Genomic DNA, 19,204 nt, shown 5'->3' with positions numbered 1-19,204 from the left:
AAACATTCTATTCAAAAAGATCATGAAAAATCCAAGTTGGAACATGTTACCCTTATGCTCAAAACCCTCCAATGGTTTTTCCATCTCATTCAGCATAAAAGCCAAAGTTGACCCAGCGCTCTACACCATCTGCCCTCAAGTAACCTCTCTGAAATAATCTTTTGGTGCTTTCTCAGCCTGTTTCACCTGGGCCACAATTGCCTCCTTTGCTTTCCTTGAATCACCAGGCATGGTCCCACCTCTTACCAAAGCTTAATTCCTCACCTCCTTCAGATCTGTGCTCAATTATGACCTTCACTGAGGACCCTATTTAAAAATGCATTCTGCCTTCATCTTCCCCCACCCACCACAACCTGGCACTCTCTGCTCTCTCTCCTTGTTTTTTCATCTTGACTATTTTGATAGTACTTACCAAGATAAAACATACTACCAACAAATCCCTCTCTTCCTTCTTCCCTTCCCCTCTCCTTTCTCGTTTCTTTCTTTTCTCCACTTAACTTCTTTTCTGCCCCCCCCAAAAGATAAGCTCTTGGAGGGCTGAAAGTTATTGATACTGAATAATTTTGAACTAATGCTCAGAGGTTTTTGAATTAATGACAGAATAAATAATCTAGATTCTATTGGCTTTAAAGCCACCCTCCCCTCACATGGAACTGAGTCCCAGCTATAACACCTAACAGCTATGTGACTGTAAGCAGACAGCATCATTTCTCTGACCCTTAGCTTTCTCATTTCCAAAATGGTAATAATGGTACACACCTCACAAAGAGTTTGAAGTAATATTAAATGAGTAAATACTTAGAATAGCAACTGGCATGTAATTAAAGCTCTCTACATGTAAGCTACTATTATTAAATCAACATATTCTGTAAAGACCCCTAAAAACTTCATATTCCTTCAAATATTTTCCATATCCTTTCTGTTGTAAAATACTTGTCATGCACCCAAAACAAGCAAGATCATTCTTAATGTTTTACATTTTGAAATATTTTAAAATCCTTAAGTTAACATATTGAAGCCCCCAAACAAAGACATAATAAACGTGATTATAAAATGTTATTTATAATAGTGTCTGGACATTAAAAATACTACAGAAGATTATGCTCTCTAATGATAATTATTCATTTTAAACAAGATATTATAATATCTGTTGACAGATACTTTGCAATATGAGAAAAGTAAAACTTAATAAAAATCCTTAAATATGATCAAATCTATAAAATCATTTAATATATCTAAAGTGAATTGTCACAATCATCACAAATTATACCAGAAAATACTTAAAATTATAAAACTGATTTAGCTTAAAGTTAAACTGTATCACTTGCAATTAACATATTTTATAGAATTAGTTCCTGTTACATTAACCAAAAGTATTAGCTATAACTCTTACTAACATGTAAAATATATTATGTACATTATGAAATAATTGTAGTTTGTATAAAATAAAATATTATCCAACATAAATAAAATTATATAATAACTTAAAATGTACAGAGCATTGTGTATATAATGGAACATTAATTTTAAATGTGATGTATGTTTGCATACAGAGATAATATTTCTGCTAGGGGATACAAGAGGTTATTAACAATGGTTGCCTTTGGGAAGACAACAAGTGGTTTGAAAGGAGACTTACTTTTCAATTCACATATTTTTGGATTATTTTAATATTATATTTTTAGGGAATACTTTTTCATTTAAAAATCAAGTTAATACTATATATAAAACAGATAAACAACAAGGTCCTACTGTATAGCACAGGGAATTATATTCAACATCCTGTAATAAACCATAATGGAAAATAATATGAAAAAGAAATATGTATATATATGTATAACTAAATCACTTTGTTGGTGTATACCAGAAACTAACACAACATTGTAAATCAACCAACTTCAATTTAAAAAAAAAACAAGTTAAAATATTTCTTTAAAAACATTGCTCTTTACTAGCAATAAACCATAATTTTCTAAAAAATACCAGTTTCCAATGTAGAATATTAAACATATATTTAAAATCCATACAGAAAGAATATTTTTTTGCTTAGTAGTAGAATTCTTCTGTGCTTTGAATGCAACAGATATTTATGATAAAATTGAGGAAATGGTTAAAAAGAGAGAAGGAAGAAAAGGTGGAGTAGAGATGAAAGGGAAAAAGTAAAGCAAAAGACTGATTATCTATTTCAAAGATAGTTAGCGTTGACCCAAATAATCCACAATAGTGGCTCCATTAAAGTGGAACTGGAATAAATGATATGTTTTTACTCTTAATGATCTATACATTTAAATTAGCACACATTCATTTGCAACTTAGTAGTGAGCTACTGGGATGATTTATTATAGAGAAGTAAAGGCTGATTAAAGAAAGTAAGACATATTTCACCTTGGATGAAATAAGAGTCAACTATAACTAATTCCAGTTCATGAAGATTCATTACCAAGGCTAAACATTAAGTTGGAAGAAAAACAGAAATGCGTGAGAAACAAATGAATAAAACACCAACAAGGATGATCCATCCAGCAATGTCCACCAAAGATTTTTAAGTTCCTACTTAGTAAAGTGCTAAGCACTGCTAGGTCAGTTGACATCGAAGATATAATTGGAAACAAGATGATAAACATTAATCTTCATTGCTATAATTTTATAACAATGAATTACTGTTTGAACTAAAGTACAGAAATATACACATAAATATAAGAGATTTCTTAACACAGTCAATCTCAGAGATTTTTCAGTCTCCGTAATCAGAGATTTTAAAGATTTTTAAAATCTTTATTTTAAAATTTCTCTTATAGTCTCGCTATTTTATCTTTAGCTAGATTTATTTTTCACTGCATTTTTTCAAGTATTTTCTGAAAGTGTGTTTTCACACCCAGAGGATGTAAGATCAGAGTGTTCCCATTACAAAGAAAAGAAACAAACAAGAAAAAACTCTATGATGGCATGATTTGGAAGAAACATGTTCTCAAAATAATTGGAAAAAATCCTAAGGTTAAAATTTTAGCAATATGTATTTAAAGCACTGTTCTATATCCCACTGAAGATTTCCTTCAATTAAATTTCGTTTCATCAGTATCCTCACCTGTAAGATTTGAATTTATAAATACATTTCTTCTTTAAAAGCAGCTAACTATTCAACATCTTCAAACTTATACTCAGGGTTTCCCAAACCATAAAAAAGTTTCAATTACTGTTCAGATCCCTTTCTACCACACGGTGATTGCCAATTCTTGACAATCCTGCAGTAATTTTGAAAAGTGACATATTCATACTCATAATATGAAAAAACCGAACACTTACTCTTGTATATAAAGAATAAACATTTATTTTTAAAAAGCTGGCCAAACTTTATTGCTGACTTTACATCATTAGTGTCTGCCAATAGTAAATACAGTCCACAGTAACCCAAGCATAGGAAGCAACATGTACTAGGGCCCTGAAGCAGGAAGGAGTTTGGAATATTAAAACTTGACAGAAGGCCCGTGTGGCCTGAGCATGAGAATGAGAGAAACAATATGAGAAATTAGGCTGGTGAGTAGGAGGTGCCCGATAATGCATGCACTTGAAAGTCAGAGTAAGAATAGTAGAATTGAGAAGGCAAGGTTGGTTTGATTATGGTGTGGCAATGGAGATAAAGAAAAATAATGAGATTTAAAAGATATTTATAAACTAAAAATAATAAAGATATCATATATTTGAGACTTGGGGTTAAGAATGAGAGATATTAAAACAAAGATGACTCCCAGGTTTCTAGATAACACAACTAGATGGATGATGGAATCATTCATTAGGATCAAAGACACTGAAAGTTGTTTTTCCATGGTAAATATGAGGTGTCTTTGAGACATCCAAATAGATTTGTTAAATTGACAGTTGTATTATACATCAGCACTCCTAGTACGAGAGAAATGATTTAGTTCATCCACCAAATTTACCAGGAGTGCTGGCATTCTTAATAAAACACATATCCCGTGTTTGAGATTCAGGTTAAAAAAAAAGAGAGAGAGAGAGAAGATTTCATTAAAGAATGAATTAAGCATCTTTCATGATAATAGAAAGGTCCCTCAGAGTGCAGCCCGTGCATCACCTCCTCTGTGAAGCGGTAGCTGTCTTGACTAACTGATCATTCACTCTCATGTGCTTTCACTTTTCTGTGGCAGCTAATAAAAGAGGCTTCAAGATCTTGGCAATATCCTCTCCTTTCAAGGCCCAAGTTGGGGTGGAGGGTGTTATACTTCCTGTGCCCTTGTAGTTACAGGCCACGTTGGCTGGATCTGGCAAATGGTCTCTGACCAGAAATTGTATATGCCTCTTATAGGGTCAAAGTAGTTAATTTTCTCACTGGATGGTGAGAAACTGTCCAGCGCTTTCCTCCCAACTGCAATGAATCCTTAATGTCATTGCATCATTAATGTCATTATGTTGAGATGACAGTGTAATAAGTCATTGAAGCTCTCAACATTCTGGGTCCCTGAAGGACTTCAAATCAGAGGGTCTTCTGCCACCCTTCCCCCCAAATACACACACACTTTTCCACAATGGTTACATAGTATAAGCAAGAAATAAGGCTGAGATGTTTAGGCCACTGAGGTTTTCCTATTGTTTGTTACCATAGCATTTCCTACCCTATCCTGATTATTTCACAGCTCACATCTGAATATATTATCACTACTTGCTTATGATGTCTCTCTTAACTGAACTACACTTTTCTATAAGTGGCTGACAGTGCCTGAGAGTTTGTACTCTTAAATATTTTTGAGCAGCTTGATGAATGACTGAAAGATTGAGGACATAATCTCCACCTTATCCACTATCATGAGAAAACTCACATGGATAGTAGGAAAGCCAAAGAAGCGTTACTGTGCTGAGCCACTTGAATGTCTACTACCTTGCAGAGAAATATCATGATCAATTACAGATCCTCTCCAGTTAGCACAGAAAGGTTTCAGAGAGATCATACTGTAAAATCACCATATCATAAACTTAGTGACAGATTGAGGGTTTTTATATTATTTGCTTGTTTTTATATTTGAACACAAAAATCTAAATATTTATGCTCAGTCTTCATCATCTGTTGGTTCCATAGACTAGTTCTGTATTCACTACTTTAAAGACACAGAAATAATCTCCTATCACATCTCTGTATTTTCCTCTAGTCTATAAAAAAGTTTATTTTAACTAATGGCTATTAACTGAATTCCTCAGAAGGCAGCAGACCAACATAAATCTGCTTGGTTGAGAATGACCAGTAACAGCATTGGCGCCAGATTCATTGTGGGTTTAAAAAAATAGTGTAAGTTCACACGAAATCACCTGTATGTGAATACAGCGAGAGCATCACCTATATGTGAATACAGCAAGAGCATTTTGGTCTGGGAATTCTATTAACGTTCATTCATTTACAGTATGATGATACTTTATGTTCCAAATAAGGCACTGCAAGTTCCTGTATATCCATTATATTATATTTAATGGGATCTTAAATATACTTTTTTGAAATTGATAATACTTTTTTAGGAAACTGTTTTTAAAACTACAGATTGTTATCCATTGGTATGCTGTTACATTAACTTTGTTGGTCATGACCAGTATTTTTTTTAATAAATTAGGTAGGGCTTCCCTGGTGGCACAGTGGTTGAGAGTACGCCTGACAATGCAGGGAACACGGGTTCGTGCCCCGGTCCGGGAAGATCCCACATGCCGTGGAGCGGCTGGGCCCGTGAGCCATGGCCGCTGGGCCTGCGCTTCCGGAGCCTGTGCTCCGCAATGGGAGAGGCCATGGCAGTGAGAGGCCGGCGTACTGCAAACGATAAATAAATAAATAAATAAAAATAAAAAAAATAAATTAGGTAAAAAAGAGAATTGAAAAGGAGGTATCAGAATACAACACCAGTAAGAAATACTTCATAGAACTTTTGTTCATATAGTGTGTATGTGTGTTTGAAAGCATACTGGGTTTGGATGTCATTCAAAAACATTAGAAAATATAGATTTAGTGGATTCATTCACTCATTCAATAAATATTCTATGGAATGCTCTCTTCCTAATGTTTGTCAGGCACTGCAGAGCCAAAAGATGATAAAAAAATATACATACATCATTGCAAAATCCTGAAAAACTTGCACTTAGTGGAGTGATCACATAATTAAAAAATTCAAATATACTATATATGCAAGTATATATATATATACAGATGTAGAAAAACATAAGATATTTAGGATACGAAAGAGCCTGATTTCCACAGATAAGGAAAACAGACTTTATCACTTACTGATGAGAATGGTCCATTATAACACTCTTGCTATATTCACATATAGATGATTTTGTGTGAATTCAGCAAAGAATACTCTCTTTACAAAATATGTTATTATCAGCATATAATGTCTATGGGAGTCTTAGGGGAAAAAAGAGGGCCATTTAAGATTGACACTGTAATTATTACTTCATTACTGCTGCAGCATAGGGAGTGGTACTGCAGCACCACTCGCAATGTTAATATGCCTCTGTAAGCACCTAGTTTACTGTCACAGAGTGACCTAGGTAGACTTGGGTTACTGAGTTCTTGAAACCAGGATATGAAACCAGACAGAGGAAAAATAATTTCCGGTTAATGCTCTGAGACCCGTGTTGTCTAAATGATAATCGACACAAAATGAGTTGTTTCATTATGCTTTCAGTGTTTGTTTACTTTTGTTTCAAAATCTAAATTTGAATTTTGTTGGATATAATCAAACATACACTCAAAAGGAAATTAAATTGAGGAAAAAAACATTATTGTGATAAAAAACCAAGGTGTTCACTTAAATTTTGAGAAACAATAAAATTGAGGGTAGGCTGTGTGTTCAATTCCCTTAGAAAGGAGGGCAAAAGGAGAAAGGTTATTAAGATTTAACAAAAGATATACGGAAAGTGTCTAAGGAATCTATGCCATAAAAGAAAAGAAGTTACCTTTCTAGAGAAATTGGAAGATAAAAATATATGCCTGTAAGTCACCTGAGAGTGCATTTTGAAAGTCAGGGTGGAAATAGTATGTATTCCATGACTGTAATCATAAAATGTGTAAGCATGATTACATAGACTGGAAATGTATTACACAGAAATAAGATACTACATATATTTAAATAATGTTGAGGTGACGTGATCATCTTGTTTGGAAAATTTCCTTAATAATGTTTGTAGTTTGCTTTTAGTTAAAATATTAAAGCAGGGTTACACTCATGAAGCCAGCATCTTTACAACTTCAGCTACATTTGCTTTTTTCTCTTCCGTAAGTAGAACAAACTCACCCCCACTGCCAAGCTTCTGCACTTAGGATTTCTGCTGTCTACTGTGCTCTTCCCCTGGTGTTTACATAGCCGGATCCTTCTCCTTTCATGCCTCAACTTACATAGCTTTGGTTTACCATAGTCCTTGATTTTACTGTTTTATTAGGTTGTTTTATTATGTAGTAGCATTTCTCACTATTTGAAAACTACCTTAGTTATCTTTTGTTGTTGTTTTTAACTATTTTGTCTCCTTCCCTAGAATGCCAGCTCCCTAAAAGCAAGGAACTTATCTACTACATTTGCTTCTATATTCCCAGCACTAAAATAGAACCTGGCATATAACAGGCATGCCCTGGTGCTTACGGAGGAAGTGCATCATTCCTAAATAATTCCCTTTCAGTTCGAGGTATAGCAAGGAAAAATGTATAGTGTTTTTGTGCAAATTTATTTTATTGTATCTGTAGCAATACATAGGTAGTTAGGGTAATCATAAAATAAAACTCTATAAACTCCTGAAAATAACCAGCCTTACTCAAAACCAACAAAAATGTGAGGTATTGACATATACACAGGTGGCCTTGTACATATCTTTAGTTGGCAGTTCTCAGACCTACTGAGCTCTGAATCTAAGAATCCTCAAATCCTATAAGTATTTTCCCACTGCATTAAAAAAGAGGAGGCCAAAGCAATAAGGCAAGGACCCAACTAGAGTTAAATGACACTCAACTCAGCCCTCAGCCCCTGATAGGCAGTCTTTTCACACTGCTATAGTCATACCAGTTGTTTAATTATTGACTACATCCACACCTGTTTGTAAATGGCATTGCTTCAAGCCTTCTGAGGGCCACTCCTTTCCACATCCTCAACTACTATGGACCTTCCCCTAGAATTCCCTGGATCTTACCCCATCAACTAAGGGGTTAGTGCCAGGAAAAATAAGGGCCCTCCAGGAGCCTGCTCCAGCATTAATGCCAGCAGGCATCCTCTCGACCGGTCAGTGCCCATACCTTATGAGCTAGGCATTTGTTGTTTTGCCTGCTCTAAATCTAATCATTTCCCTTCTTTTAACAGCAGAACTCTCTTTCTATGTAGTTGAGTGATGCTTTGTATAACTCTCAAATCCAGGGATGACACAAGGCTCAGCTTAGAAAAATATATTTCACAGCCTTCACCATAGTGATGAGTTTGGGGCAAGTGACTCAAGTTGTTCCAGTCAAGATTATCCTAGAAATTTTTGGAAAAAAAGATGCTCTCTTTACATGGAGATTTCTTATGTAAGCCTGTTCCCTGGGAACATTCTTACCACTGTAAAGAAAGAGCCTGATTCTAAATAAAGCAATGGCAGGAAAAGTAAAATTAAGGAGGTAGGGATGGGTGGGAGGGTGGGGGGCGATAGGCCTGGTCTTGATCATATAGCTTGATTTCCTATTTCCAGCTATGATGAAATCCAGAATATTCCTGGATTTTATGGTAACATGAGCTCTAAAATCCCTTTTCTCTCTAAACCATTTTGAGTTAGGTGGCATTTTTGAAAGTGAAAGAGTTCCTGACTAATAAAAAAAGGGGGCAAGAGTGGTCAGATCTGCCATTTATTAACAGAGTACCAGACAATTTGCAAACATTTCCATTCCTGGTGAAATGAAGCTTTTAGTAGTGAAATATATTACTGAAGCTCACCACGCCAGAGTAGGTCTTTATACCCAGACCTATGAGACTCAAGTTTCAATCTTTTAGCACATTGCCATGATGGTCATATTGACTCAAACTACGAAGTACAGTTTGCTTATGACTGTTCAATTTCTTTTGATCACTTCTATCTGTTTGCTTCCAACTGTTCTGCATCTTCTACCACTGAGGAGTTTAATGATTATGATTTCTTATGGTTGAGTGTTGGCTCTAGAAATAGACTGCTTGGGTTTGAATCCAATTCCCTCTACATAACAGTTGTATGACCTTGGCAAGTTACTTTTCCACATTTTTCTCATCTAAAAATTATAGATAAATCAGTACCAGTCTCAAAAAATTCTTGGGAATATTAAATGGAATCGTAGTAAGAACACGAGAATATGATTAACTTGTGTTTGTCCAAAAATCCCCATAAATACCTGTCTTCTGTTCCAATTAATCTTGCATTCTTTCTATAAGCCTTTCCCAATTAAAACTTGTTTCCTTCTATCAGATCAGCTAGAAAGTCAATTATGATAATCCACATTGCAATGTGTATACCTACTGGCAATCATTTCCAAACGTGTTTGATTCTTAACATAAAGAATTGCCAATTGATGGATTTCACATTAGGGCTGGATAATAATTGGGGCTTGAGTATGTTCCCTGCTTAGCCCTTTCTATCTTGAAATAGGAGAGAAAAAGCACCAGTAGATTCAACAGCTTCCATTAATGTCAGGTTCTGGAAACAGTGAGAAGTTTTATGTGTAAGTACCAATGAGAAAAATAATGAGAGATGAGGTTGTAAAGCTTCTAGTAAAGCTACAACGTTCATTTGCTCATCACATCTCTGTGTACTCTAGGAGGTGGCTTATGACTCCGTAGTTTCCAAATAAGGAAAACAAATGAGGTAACATCTAATACCACAGTGATACAGCAATGACTAAAGGCCAACTAAGCCTAGTGACTCAGGATTGGTGAATTGTCTTATGGATTAGAGAACTGTTCCTTGAATAATTTTAAAATATAATTTATTCCAAAGTTAGAGTCACAGAAGTAATGACAGTATATTAAACTGTCCTTCTCTTTTCAATGGGAAGAATAACAACTGTATATTCAATATTCAGTGAAGATGTTATATTTTTGTTTTTATTTTTGATAAGAAATAGCAAACTAGTTCTTATATAGCGAGGAAGTTTAAAAATATACTTGACTTTTTCTTGATTAACTGCTGAGACAGTATGATTCAGCAGGTGAAAATTATAAAAGCCTTCCTAAGTGTGTAATTACAGCCAGGTAACTTAACTTCTGAGTCTCCTTTATTGCATCTGTAAAATGGAGAATCTCTCTATTATCAAAATCAAATAAGGCAACATAATATTTTTTAAATACAGTGAGATACAACTGTTGTGAAAACAATGATGTAAAAGCTACCACTGGAAGAACAAAACAGAGAAAAAAAGGTGCCTAAAAGTACATGCCGTTTGGAATTTTAAACATTATTGTTTTATCTCTCTTCAATCAATTTTGTTCTAAAAATTACCAGTGGGCTAGTCTTTACATGTAAGGTCTTAAAAACATTCAAAACGTGGTACATTCCATTTAAGTGTGCCAACTACTTAAACAAATTAAGAGGATGCTCCCTTATCTATCTATACAAACCTTTTGTGAAACTAACCTGAAATGTATACAAACTAAGAGTGAAATTTCTTGGTTACTGACAAAAAATAAATTCAGCATGTGGAGATTAGTATGGGGCCTAGAGTAGCAAGCTCCCAGTGATTCTAGGGGAAGATGACTCGTTAGGAGATGAATAAGAAAGAAAAAAAGGAAGGAAGGCAGAAGAGGGCAGGAAAAAAAGAGATGAGAAAGGAACAAAATGGTGGGGAAGGAAGAGAATGTAAGAGAATTGCTATATCACGCTCTTAGCTGGAGAGCTGAACAAATCTCTTCTACCCTGGCAGTGAGTAGTAACACGCTCCAACACATACGGGTCTAAAAGTCCGGAAGTCAAAGAAATCAAACTGTTGCTATGTGTTCAATATCTAAATGATGAAACAGATTCTCCAAGGCTAACAACTTGTCTACTCCACTCTGTCCTGAAGGAGTCGGCTCTGTCCTATCACTAATATTCATTTTGTGGTATCTAGGAATGGTTCCGAAAGTATCTATGATTCCACAGGAAAAAAAAACAAAACAAAACTGGAAACTTGCATATGAAGTACTTTTTTCCTCCCACAATTTAAAAGCAGGGTGGTGTTGGAGAATTTAGGAATATGTTGGCTTTTTGTTGAAATGTCACTTTCTTGAATTATTAAACTCAACTGTATCTCAAAGTGATTGTTTGGCATTTTAAATTTAATATTATAATTTAATAAAAACACGAAAAATAGGTAAATTACTTGTACAGTCATGTTGTTAACTAAGCTTTCAACACAAGAATTTCCTGTACACAGACAGATAAAACTCAAGCATTTTTAGGCATATAATGGTCTAGTTTATATTTATATATAAAACTTTTAGTGGCCTTGGATTCTGGACACTGGCTAAAATAGGATAGTGATGTTATTCTATTTATAAAAAGATGCTAGTGCTCTAGAAATATGGTCTAAGGCCCAATGGTTCACTTTATTCATTCCTCAAATCTGATAAAAATGCTAGGGATTAGGCAGAAAGCCAGCCTTGTAAACAAGGATCTGCAGACACTCCAAGTCAGACAGAGATTCAGAGCTTTGCTACCTTGCCTTTCTCCTGAGAAGCTGTGTCAACTTTTCTTAATAATCTTGCTAAGGCAGAGCCTGCTTGCTAGAGGAGCTTAGCTAGGCCTTAGTAACCTGTGTTATATCATTTGTCCTTGTTTCAAAAGCCATTAAGTCATTTGTCCAAAAAAACATTTGTTAATGACTTTCCCCACAAATATAAGCAGCTTCCATATTTCATAGGTGGAGAACAAGGACCTATTTCGCTGTTTATAATACATAGAATGCTGGGGGGCAGAACATCATCAGGAAAAAATATACTTAATCGACTCTTTCTCCTTCTCAAGGAAAGAGCAAACAATTCCAAACTGACATTGTAGTGAGTGTAGTCTGCTGCTGTGATGCTACATTGCTGTTTACACTTAGTTACATTCACATAAGATTATGCCTGAAAGAAGATTAGCAATAATCCATCCTAAAAGCAACCCTATGTGACGTTTCACAATAATATCCAGTCTGTAGATGTACAAACCAGTTCTCAATTATCTGTGATGAGCAGGACGAGGTATGTAAATGTTTAAGGGTCTCCATAACAAGACACAGGTGGATTTTGGAAGTATTAAAGCCAATCGAAGGATTTGAAATTCTTTTAAATAATTATCTCAGCTTTGTCCACTGGTGCTGATAAGTTAAAAAGTTATGCGGGGCTTCACGGTTGAACAATCTCACCTTTTGCTTGGATCACTTGTGAGTAATCAAAAGAAATTCCATGAAAGAAAACTATGTTATCAATTATCTAAATCTTATATAAGATTCAGCATCACATTTGAAAAGTGTTAACACCAAGTTTGTTACAGCTGAGTATGTTCTGTCTGAGTATTTCCGTGTGCTTTTGCCCTCACGTTGACGAAAATATGTCAATAAATCTCAAAGTAGCAATTCCTAAATTCAGTTATCTGCTTTCAGCTAGAGTAGGGCCTGGGCTGATATGCAAGGAGACCTCAGGTAAAAACAGGAGGCTGTCCCCTGGAGGCCACACCCAAGGAACTGTGCCCAGAGGTGTGAGGTGGGCTTGCCTGCTCTCCCCTTCATTTGCTTGCGACAGAAAAGTTGGCTGTAGTCTGGGAGGGTGTAGGAGGAGGACAAGAGATAGTATGTCTCATTTAAACAACTGCAGTATCAGAAGTTCTCATATTTAAGTAACTCTCCGATTCTATTTGTGTTTAAGTGCCTATGTGCATTTTATCCTTGATCAGGTGAATGATTTAGAAAGAAAAGGAAAACATTCATCTATTGCAGGAAACACTTAACTCTTTTTAATTATAAGCAAAACTACATTGAGCAAATAGAGAAACAACAGGTTTAATGGGATGAGGCAAGACCAAGTTTCAGTACCATCCATAGCTGGATTTGATTAAATGGCTGTTTCGACCAAAATTCATTCTTGACTGAGACACTTAGCTAACTGTCTTAGGCGTAATTTTGGGGGCTGCGGTAGGGGGGTTGTAATCCAGTATTTCCAATGAAATGTTGTCTGACAGGGCTGCTAGGAAATGGTATTTTAACCAAATTATTCCAGAAACTACATTATTTCACCAGATTCTCATACTAGCTGAGAAAGGCCATTCTCAATCTACATGGAAAGTTTCCAGCTCCCATTTTGTACAGACAGCTAAAATATAGAAGGCGTTTATTATTCTTCAAAAGCTTTCCAATTTTCCAGAGCTCCTCTTCAACAAAATGACGCCCTATGCGTATAACTAATACGTTCAACATACTACATGTGAGACCAGTATAGGAACGATCGGTATCTTTTCTTTTTATCTCCACAATAGCAGTAACCAAAAATGATGAACTCTGACCTCCTCTCATTTACATTACTGGTAAGTTAAGGAAACCAGTGTGTCACATCCCTTCCAAGCACTGAGTGTATTTGTAGAGACAAAACAAACCCAAAGAGAATCAGAATTAGTTCTAAACAACTAGAAGTTGTGGTTTAACTAAATACAATTACAGAAATTACAGAAACATTTTTTAATCTGCTTTGCATTTTTCAAAGACAGCAGAATACTTCTTTCTAACACAGTCATAAATGTGCTATTGTTATGCTAACCTAGGTTTCAGTTTGTTTTAGAACTCTTTTAAATATTGTTTTTAGATTTAGAAAGTGGATATTTTAAAAGGAGGCGTCTTTGCAATAGGACCTCTATAATTATTTTTAAAACTGCGGAAATAACATCCCCGGTGCTTACTCCTTCTATAACATAGCAATAATTTCACGTTGTACACTTTAAAGTAAAAGCTTTTCTTTTTTAAACAATATAGCAAAGGTTGAAGTTTTATTCATATATAGCAAGAAAGGACTGGGTGCTCTCTTATTTCCAATAGATAGCATGACTATACTTGCAATATTATTTAAAATACATTTCTTTTATACTAACACATATGAGTAGAACAATGTTCATATGCCCTGCTATCACAGTTCATCTTATAGTCAATATAAAAGTGGCTCTTCAAGAACTCTCCTAAAATGACAGAGAAGCTAAAGGAAAAACACTGTTTTCTTCAGATTGGAAAGATTAAATTCCTGCTTTAAAAAAGTGGCCACACTGAATGGAGAGATTTGAATCAAATTTATAAACTATTAGGAAAAATATTGATCACTCCTAAAGGAATTATTTAAGATACCAATCTAAACCCCCTTACCTGAAAAAGCAATGCTAATCATGTCGATTATGTAAAAGATTAAGAACAAGTTTACCTTTGTGCAAATGCTGAAAGAAACACTGAAGAAATCTTAGAAAGATAAAAACTTTAATGCCCTGTTATGTCCAAATCATGTGAAAACGTGACTTCAGTTTGTTACCTGTATATAAAAGTGCATCTTGCACTGAGAGGTGTTTTTTTTTTTTAATACATGATTCATATAAAAATCACTTCTTCCCTAAGCCACAGAAGGGCTGTATAAAGGAAAAGATCTAGACCTCCATTAATTTTGCCTCTGAGTACTCCTGGTCTTTTCAACCAAAGAAATATTAAAAGCATCCCCAAGACATTGTCATCTTTCTTTAAATGGTACTTTTTACAGGAGTACTCCCTAGTTTCAGCAGATTACACACTACTGTCCATTAGTCTCAAATCCTTTTAGAAAATGTTACATAATTAAATATGTATATATATGTACACACGTACACATATATATACACACACATACGTATATATATATATCCTTAAATGCTAATTGAAATTATGTTTTACACAGCCATATACTTTATCCCTATTTAAATAGCTTTGATCAATTTCGATGGCAAACAAATTCAGTTAGGAAGAATATCATATATTAAACTTTTGATACGGATGTATTTATGACAAGAAAATCATTAAAAATTATTTTAGGGGCTTCCCTGGTGGCGCAGTGGTTGAGAGTCTGCCTGCCGATGCAGGGGACACGGGTTCGTGCCCTGGTCTGGGGAGATCCCACATGCCGCGGAGCGGCTGGGCCCATAAGCCATGGCCGCTGAGCCTGCGCGTCCGGAGCCTGTGCTCCGCAACGGGAGAGACCACAGCAATGAGAGGCCCGCGTACCACAAAAAAAAAAAAAAAAAAAAAAATTATTTTAAATCACAAGTGTTCCAGGTATTTCATTTTAGAAAGCATTAGTTTTTAGCAAAACACTTGTAAAACCCACACCTATGTTATTCTAATGCCAGAAAGTCTAACTTTGGTCTTGGTTTTCTGTAATAGTAGACTAAATTTGCTCCATTATGTAATCAAACTGTTTACTTTTACTTTCCCTTCCCCAAATCATTTAATCACTACCATTAGGAAAAGAATTATGATGTTCCAATTTGGAGTTAATGGTATCTCTTCCTAGCTATTACATAAACTGGAAATCCTAAGAGGTATAAGTATTTCAGGCTCACATAATTGTCTGTGTTAAGTGTGAGTTTTTTAAGATTAGATGACTGTAAAAATCTGTTTTGGGAATTCGCTATAAATTGATTTAGTATACTGAACTCAAAAGAATGAATTGATATTATGTCCATGGTGTCATTAGGCAAACAGGAAGTTCGAATTAGCTTTTAGATCTAACACATTCTGTATTTTATTTATTAATCATCCAGTTCATTTTGCAAGTACAATTAAGAGAAGCTACTATATTCTAGTTTTATTTTCAGTTAGCACCAAGTCTAATGTGTAAATCTTGTACATACCATGCTAACCATTTTCATATTTCTGAATTAGAACTCTCTGACAATTTGACCAGACAGAATAACTAATATTCTCCATTATGAAATGAAGTTCAAAACTACTCTGTAACAACTCTCTATCATGTGGTATTTTATGAAATTAGCATTTTAGCATTTCCTCTGTAAGGTAGCAACCTTTAGTTCTGATAAAAATACATTAAAGTCTAATTACCATATTTGCTCTAAAACATTAATAAGATTTACTAAGATATTCTTTTAAAAGGAGAAAAGATGAAGGTTGTATGAAACTGTTACACTAGAACATTTTGTGGAAAGACAGGGTAATAATTTCCCATAATATATCATTTAAAGTCTCACTTTAATCCACTCAATATATATTGGAATTAGCTCTGACTTCCGGTATATAAAGGCTTAATTTTTTTGTATGTGAGAAACTCAATACTCATATGCATGTCTTTTACATGTCATTGTTATAATTAGCATTTGTTAAGAGTCCTGAACATAAATGTCACAAACCAAGACCAAACTTTTACCCTTCCTAAGACAGTGGAGAAATAAGCAAGTAAAATCTTTTGCTCGCAGTGAAAAGCAGTTGCTTTCCTTTTTCTATATCTTTTCATGTCTAAACTTGTTAATTCAGTTGTACACACATAAGGCAATTAAACGATTGTCCTTTTGTCCTTATAACCAAAAGGTGGCACCACTAAAAATAAGTTTTAGCTTTCAACAGAGATACTACATTAAAAAGAAAAAAAAAAAAGGCATTTAAATGTCAAAGGCCTAGAAAGAAGATCTTGTTTTTGTGACTCGAGGCAATTCTACTTAGATAGGAAAGATAAGTGTCTCAAATGGAAAATGGTTTAGAAAATAACATATATTACGTTGATGGTAAATGAAAGCAGCTCTTCTTTAGGTCAGTGTATAAACTTGTCCACTGAAGATATGTGGTGAAAGAAATACTTTCTGGGGTACATAGATTAGTGTGGAAGATCAGGGAGAGTTAAGAAGGTTCCCTTTTCTTATCCGAAGTGGACACATAGAAAAAAAAAAATGTAAGACTTGGCATTTCCCCTGATAAATCAAAGGAAAAGATTTATCTGGACACTAACATCTGCTGATTTCTCTGCACTCATGTAGCACCCACTTGGGATGCTTTCCCATTACATTCAGCTAAGCACTTCTCTCTATCTCCTCCCATCTGACGGTCATCACTTAGCTGAATAATAGGAAAGGAAAGCTGATACCATTGATGATGGAATTAGAAATTTCTGAGGCTGCTGTCAAGGCTCTGTCCAGCAAGTCCCTTTCACTTGACCTATCATGCAGGCAGCCAGGGCACATAGTTGTTTTGATACCTTTCTCTGTATTATAATAAGACATAAAAGTAAAAGCATTTTCCCCTTCAAGATTTTTTAATTTGACGCTATCTTCCTACCATTACTTCCTAAACTTTGTTCCAGTACAAGAGGATTCTTGGCCAACTGAGCTTCCATGCACCTTCTAAATCGAGTACTGAAATTGTATAAGCATCATGTGTACATCTATTAAATATACTTATTAAAAGAAAATAAGGCAAGGCATGAATTTGATATCTGGGCAGCAAAACGCAAACAGCAGAAAGGTAGAATGAAATCACAGTTCATATGCAAATGCAGCTTTAACACAAAAGTTAAATGTTTGCATTATTTCAGAAGGTTAATATTCAAGAAAGTCAAAATCACCATGTACACAAAGCTAACTAGATTTGCTTTCTCAAAGTAGAAATCCAAGCCTCCTAATAATACTGGTGTCACTAACAAATGTTTTGAAACTTTACTTTTTTTTTCTTTTGCCCCTCAACATAAAGGCCATGCCAAAGAACCTCAGGAAAGTAATAATCTGTTTTTAAATTTTTTTCTCCACTCGAGAAACCTCTCCAAGTTCAGACATTACCAGTGATGGATAAGACCAAATAGTCAGCCCCGCAGGACAAATGGAACCAGGAAAAGTCAGATGGTGGGCACTTAAAAGCAACAGCAATTAAGCAATTGAAAGTAGGTTGGATCGGTGGTTTATTTTTGTTCCATTTGAAGCAATCTAGTGAGAGACACAGCCCCTTGCAAGCAGAAGATCAAGTCAAACTTGACACTTCCCCTCTCTGGCAGCTGGGGCTGCATGGCTTGTCTACTTCCTTTATTCAGTTTAATTGCTTTTGGTACTCTAATTTTCTATCGTGTATTCTATCTTGTTCTTTTCCCCCTGGGCAGAAAGAAATCTTTCTCCTTTCATCACTACCCCCCTTTTTCCTCTGAGAAAAGGCAATCCTTTCCAGGAAGAGAAAGAAACACTGTGCGTGCTTTGGATGGGAGGAGGGAGAAGATGAGAGATTTGAAAGGGGTTGAGGGGGGGGGAGGTGAAGGATAGAGATTGGGGGTGGGGGACGGAGGAGAGGAAATGAAAGAGGGAAAGAAGAAGATGGGGGATGACCAACATCATCAACTCCAGGCTCTAAATCACGGGCGCTGTGCAAAGTGCTTCTCCAGGAGAGGCACATGTGGTCTCATTACATCGCTCACAATAGGCCACCCGGGGCTCCCTGCCCAGGTCTCAGTCTCCCACCGCCAAAACCTAAGTGTACCGAGAACAAAATCTTACGAACGGATTCAAGCAAATAGGCACAGCTGAGGCTGCTGTGCCGCCAGTCCCGCTGTCTTACCTGGAGGGAGAACCAGGAGGTGGTGCCGGGCTCCGTCCCTACTGCTTCCCCGTGCGGACCGGTGCACACACGTCCTCTTGCTGCCTCTGCTCTTGGAGGGGCAGCCTGCAACACAAAAGGGGTGTGTGGGTGTGGGTGTGTGGGAGGTTTTCCAGGGCCACCAGCTGGTCCCAGCTGGCCGCCCCCACCCTACACACACACCTTCGGGCACTGAGCCGCCCCTCTCAGTTGAGCACCACCCTGCGGGGGGCTTGCCCTGGGCGCAGTCTCAAGTTGCCGCTGCCAAGCGCTGCTGCCGCCGCTGCAGGAAGAAGAGGTGGAAAGACACTGGGGGCAGTACTCGGTCTAGAGCATCCCCACACTGCAGCTTCTCGAGGAATCCCTCCAGTGAGGAGGCGGCCGCCCATCAGCTCCCAGCCCCGGCCACCTGATTGGTTCCACCTGGGGTACGCTGCGCCGAGGAGCCAATCCTGGCGCACTAATAATAGGTGGATCCGCTCAGCCAACAGCGCCTATCCCAGTTCTGTTAGTGTCTCTCCATCCCCACAGCGGACAGGGACCTGAGGAGGGGGGGTTGAGAAGTGGGGGGGGGGGGGGGAACTACGAGGGGTACAGATGCCAAGGAGACATAATCAAGGGCACCAGATAAACCCTCTGGGTAGTCGC

General features: G+C 36.4%; 1 protein-coding gene across 1 annotated transcript in view; it reads right to left on the bottom strand.

Annotated features, from left to right (window-relative positions):
* The window catches only part of SYT1 (synaptotagmin 1), a gene marked incomplete at both ends in the record, with an annotated part of 539,644 nt that extends 521,084 nt beyond the window's left edge, over window positions 1–18,560 (bottom strand). Inside the window, one exon of the mRNA XM_082850419.1 lies at window positions 18,539–18,560. The remainder of the gene's footprint in view (window positions 1–18,538) is intronic.
* Between the last annotated feature and the right edge of the window lie 644 nt (window positions 18,561–19,204).

Source organism: Leucopleurus acutus, assembly GCF_964270905.1.
Source record: "Leucopleurus acutus genome assembly, chromosome: 11".
Lineage (NCBI taxonomy): Eukaryota > Metazoa > Chordata > Mammalia > Artiodactyla > Delphinidae > Leucopleurus > Leucopleurus acutus.
This window is presented reverse-complemented; position numbering and strand designations above follow the sequence as displayed.